General features: G+C 41.7%; 1 protein-coding gene and 1 long non-coding RNA gene across 13 annotated transcripts in view; both read left to right on the forward strand.

The window, feature by feature from the left end:
* LOC126985705 (protein mothers against dpp-like) overlaps nt 1-5000 on the forward strand; it is a 41705-nt gene that overhangs the window by 6905 nt on the left and 29800 nt on the right. The gene's annotated exons all lie outside the window — the stretch shown is intronic.
* LOC126985706 (uncharacterized) overlaps nt 1865-5000 on the forward strand; it is a 3569-nt gene continuing 433 nt past the window's right edge. Inside the window, exons 1-3 of the long non-coding RNA XR_007738974.1 lie at nt 1865-1960; nt 2275-2412; nt 2546-2865. This is a non-coding gene — a long non-coding RNA (uncharacterized LOC126985706). The remainder of the gene's footprint in view (nt 1961-2274; nt 2413-2545; nt 2866-5000) is intronic.

Here is a 5000-nt window from a genome sequence, read left to right on the forward strand (position 1 = left end):
GTGTAGGTGTGTGTGGGGGAGAGAGTGTATGTGTGTTTTGTGTGTGTGTGAGAGAGAGGTTGTGTAGGTGTGTGTGGGGGAGAGAGAGTGTATGTGTGTTTTGTGTGTGTGAGAGAGAGGTTGGGTCGGTGTGTGTGTGGGAGAGAGTGTTTGTTTGTTTGTGTGTGTGAAAGAGAGAGAGGTTGTGTAGGTATGTGTGGGGGAGAGAGAGTGTATGTGTGTTTTGTGTGTGTGTGTGAGAGAGGTTGTGTAGGTGTGTGTGGGAGAGAGAGTGTATGTGTGTTGTGTGTGTGTGAGAGAGAGAGGTTGTGTAGGTATGTGTGGGGGAGAGAGAGTGTATGTGTGTTTTGTGTGTGTGTGAGAGAGAGAGAGGTTGTGTAGGTGTGTGTGGGGGAGAGAGAGTGTATGTGTGTTTTGTGTGTGTGAGAGAGAGAGAGGTTGTGTAGGTGTGTGTGGGGGAGAGAGAGTGTATGTGTGTTTTGTGTGTGTGAGAAAGGTTGTGTAAGTGTGTGGGGAGAGAGTGTATGTGTTTTGTGTGTGTGAGAGAGGTTGTGTAAGTGTGTGTGGGGAGAGTGAGTGTATGTGTGTTTTGTGTGTGTGTGTGAGAGAGAGGTTGTGTAGGTGTGTGTGGGGGAGAGAGAGTGTATGTGTGTTTTGTGTGTGTGTGTGAGAGAGGTTGTGTAGGTATGTGTGGGGGAGAGAGAGTGTATGTGTGTTTTGTGTGTGTGAGAGAGAGAGAGGTTGTGTAGGTGTGTGTGGGGGAGAGAGAGTGTATGTGTGTTTTGTGTGTGTGAGAGAGAGGTTGTGTAGGTGTGTGTGGGGGAGAGAGAGTGTATGTGTGTTATTGGTGTGTGAGAGAGAGGTTGTGTGTGTGTGTGGGAGAGAGAGTGTATGTGTGTTTGGTGTGTTTTTGAGAGAGAGAGAGAGAGAGGTTGTGTAGGTGTGTGTGGGGGAGAGAGAGTGTATGTGTGTTTTGTGTGTGTGTGAGAGAGAGAGAGAGAGGTTGTGTAGGTGTGTGTGGGGGAGAGAGAGTGTATGTGTGTTTTGTGTGTGTGTGAGAGAGAGAGAGAGGTTGTGTAGGTGTGTGTGGGGGAGAGTGAGTGTATGTGTGTTTTGTGTGTGTGAGAGAGAGAGAGAGGAGAGAGAGAGTGTGTGTGTGTGTGTGTGTGTGTATGTGTGTGAGAGAGAGAGAGAGAGAGAGAGAGAGTAGCTGTGTGTGTGTGAGAGTGTAGGAGTGTCTGTGTGTGTGTGTGTGTGTGTGTGTGTGTGTGTGTGTGTGTGTGTATGAAAGGAAAGGAAGAGAAATGAAAGAGGAAAAAGAAGAGGAAGATTGGAATGAATGATAGAGGAGGGAAAGTAAGGAAGACAAATTTAAAAGATGAAGGGAAAGGAAGAGAAGAAAAGGAGATAACGAGAGAGAAAAGACGAGAAAGAGAAGGGAAAGTAAGGAAGACAAATTTAAAGATGACAAGAAAGGAAGGGAAGAAAAAGAGAAATGGAGAAGAGTGGAGAGAAAGATTGGAATAAGAAAGAAAGGAAAACAAGGAAGGAGAAATTGGAGAGAAAGGAAGAAAGACAAGAAAAAGAGAGAACGAGTAAGAAAAATTAAGAGAAAGATATGGAATGAGAGAGAAAGGAAAGTAAGAAAGGAGAAATAGAAAGAGAGGGAGAGAGAAAGGAAGGGAAGAAGGAGAAATGAAAGAAAAGAAAAAAGTTAAAAGGAGAAACAAGAGTATAGGAAAGAAAGGAAGGGGAAGGGAAAGGTTAGATTAGGTTAAGGGAATGGAAGGGTAGGGAAATGTTAGGTTAAGTAAAGGAAAGGGAAGGGAAAGGTTAGGTTAAGGGAAGGGAAGGGTAGGAAAAGGTTAGGTTAAGTAAAGGGAAGGGAAGGAAAAGGTTAGGTTAAGTAAAGGGAAGGGAAGGAAAAGGTTAGGTTAAGTAAAGGGAAGGGAAGGGAAAGGTTAGGTTAAGTAAAGGGAAGGGAAGGAAAAGGTTAGGTTAAGTAAAGGGAAGGGAAGGGAAAGGTTAGGTTAAGTAAAGGGAAGGGAAGGGAAAGGTTAGGTGAAGTAAAGGAAGGAAGGAAGGAAAAGGTTAGGTTAAGTAAAGGAAGGGAAGGAAAGGTTAGGTTAAGTAAAGGGGAAGGAAAGGAAAAGGTTAGGTTAAGTAAAAAGGAAGGAAGGAAAAGGTTAGGTTAAGTAAAGGAAGGGAAGGAAAAGGTTAGGTTAAGTAAAGGAAGGAAGGAAAAGGTTAGGTTAAGTAAAGGAAGGAAGGAAGGAAAGGTTAGGTTAAGTAAAGGGAAGGGAAGGAAAAGGTTAGGTTAAGTAAAGGGAAGGGAAGGAAAAGGTTAGGTTAAGTAAAGGGAAGGGAAGGGAAGGAAAAGGTTAGGTTAAGTAAAGGGAAGGGAAGGAAAAGGTTAGGTTAAGTAAAGGGAAGGGAAGGGAAAGGTTAGGTTAAGTAAAGGGAAGGGAAGGGAAAGGTTAGGTTAAGTAAAGGGAAGGGAAGGAAAAGGTTAGGTTAAGTAAAGGGAAGGGAAGGGAAGGAAAAGGTTAGGTTAAGTAAAGGGAAGGGAAGGGAAGGGAAAGGTTAGGTTAAGTAAAGGGAAGGGAAGGGAAAGGTTAGGTTAAGTAAAGGAAAGGGAAGGAAAAGGTTAGGTTAAGTAAAGGAAAGGGAAGGAAAAGGTTAGGTTAAGTAAAGGGAAGGGAAGGAAAAGGTTAGGTTAAGTAAAGGGAAGGGAAAGGTTAGGTTAAGTAAAGGGAAGGGAAGGGAAAGGTTAGGTTAAGTAAAGGGAAGGGAAGGGAAAGGTTAGGTTAAGTAAAGGAAAGGGAAGGGAAAGGTTAGGTTAAGTAAAGGAAAGGGAAGGGAAAGGTTAGGTTAAGTAAAGGGAAGGGAAGGAAAAGGTTAGGTTAAGTAAAGGAAGGAAGGAAGGAAAAGGTTAGGTTAAGTAAAGGAAGGGAAAAGGTTAGGTTAAGTAAAAAAGGAAGGGAAGGAAGGAAAAGGTTAGTTTAAGTAAAGGGAAGGGAAGGAAAAGGTTAGGTTAAGTAAAGGGAAGGAAAGGGAAAGGTTAGGTTAAGTATAGGAAAGGGAAGGAAAAGGTTAGGTTAAGTAAAGGGAAGGAAAGGGAAAGGTTAGGTTAAGTATAGGAAAGGGAAGGAAAAGGTTAGGTTAAGTAAAGGAAAGGGAAGGAAAAGGTTAGGTTAAGTAAAGGGAAGGGAAGGGAAGGGAAGGGAAAGGTTAGGTTAAGTAAAGGGAAGGGAAGGAAAAGGTTAGGTTAAGTAAAGGAAAGGGAAGGGAAAGGTTAGGTTAAGTAAAGGAAGGGAAGGAAAGGTTAAGTTAAGTAAAGGAAGGGAAGGAAAAAGGTTAGGTTAAGTAAAGGAAGGAAGGAAAGGGAAAGGTTAGGTTAAGTATAGGAAAGGGAAGGAAAAGGTTAGGTTAAGTAAAGGAAAGGGAAGGAAAAGGTTAGGTTAAGTAAAGGAAAGGGAAGGGAAGGGAAAGGTTAGGTTAAGTAAAGGGAAGGGAAGGGAAGGGAAGGGAAAGGTTAGGTTAAGTAAAGGGAAGGGAAGGGAAAGGTTAGGTTAAGTAAAGGGAAGGGAAGGGAAAGGTTAGGTTAAGTAAAGGAAGGAAGGAAGGAAAGGTTAGGTTAAGTAAAGGAAGGAAGGAAAAGGTTTGGTTAAGTAAAGGAAGGAAGGAAGGAAAGGTTAGGTTAAGTAAAAAGGAAGGGAAGAAGGAAAAGGTTAGGTTAAGTAAAGGAAAGGAAGGAAGGAAAGGTTAGGTTAAGTAAAGGAAGGAAGGGAAGGAAAGGTTAGGTTAAGTAAAGGAAAAGGAAGGAAAGGTTAGGTTAAGTAAAGGAAGGGAAGGAAAGGTTAGGTTAAGTAAAAAGGAAGGGAAGGAAAAAGGTTAGGTTAAGTAAAGGAAGGAAGGAAGGAAAGGTTAGGTTAAGTAAAGGAAGGAAGGAAAAGGTTAGGTTAAGTAAAGGAAGGGAAGGAAAAAGGTTAGGTTAAGTAAAGGAAGGAAGGAAAAGGTTAGGTTAAGTAAAGGAAGGAAGGAAAAGGTTAGGTTAAGTAAAAGGAAGGAAGGAAAAGGTTAGGTTAAGTAAAGGAAGGAAGGAAAGGTTAGGTTAAGTAAAGGAAAGGAAGGAAGGAAAGGTTAGGTTAAGTAAAGGGAAAGGAAGGAAGGAAAAGGTTAGGTTAAGTAAAGGAAGGGAAGGAAAAAGGTTAGGTTAAGTAAAGGAAGGAAGGAAAAAGGTTAGGTTAAGTAAAGGAAGGAAGGGAAGGAAAAGGTTAGGTTAAGTAAAAAAGGAAGGGAAGGAAAAAGGTTAGGTTAAGTAAAGGAAGGAAGGAAAAGGTTAGGTTAAGTAAAGGAAGGAAGGAAAAGGTTAGGTTAAGTAAAGGAAGGAAAGGAAGGTTAAAAAAAGGAAGGAAGGGAAGGAAAAAGGTTAGGTTAAGTAAAGGAAGGAAGGAAAAAGGTTAGGTTAAGTAAAGGAAGGAAGGAAGGAAAAGGTTAGGCTAAGTAAAGGGAAGGGAAGGGAAAGGTTAGGTTAAGTAAAGGGAAGGGAAGGGAAGGAAAAGGTTAGGTTAAGTAAAGGAAAGGGAAGGAAAAGGTTAGGTTAAGTAAAGGAAGGAAGGAAAGGTTAGGTTAAGTAAAGGGAAGGGAAGGGAAGGGAAAGGTTATGTTAAGTAAAGGAAGGGAAGGAAGGAAGGAAAGGTTAGGTTAAGTAAAAGGAAGGGAAGGAAAAGGTTAGGTTAAGTAAAGGGAAGGGAAAGGTTAGGTTAAGTAAAGGGAAGGGAAGGAAAAGGTTAGGTTAAGTAAAGGAAAGGGAAGGAAAAGGTTAGGTTAAGTAAAGGGAAGGGAAGGAAAAGGTTAGGTTAAGTAAAGGGAAGGGAAGGGAAAGGTTAGGTTAAGTAAAGGAAAGGGAAGGAAAAGGTTAGGTTAAGTAAAGGAAAGGGAAGGAAAAGGTTAGGTTAAGGAAAGGAAGGAAGGAAAAGGTTTGGTTAAGTAAAGGA

Source organism: Eriocheir sinensis, chromosome 60, assembly GCF_024679095.1.
Source record: "Eriocheir sinensis breed Jianghai 21 chromosome 60, ASM2467909v1, whole genome shotgun sequence".
In the NCBI taxonomy this organism is placed as follows: domain Eukaryota; kingdom Metazoa; phylum Arthropoda; class Malacostraca; order Decapoda; family Varunidae; genus Eriocheir; species Eriocheir sinensis.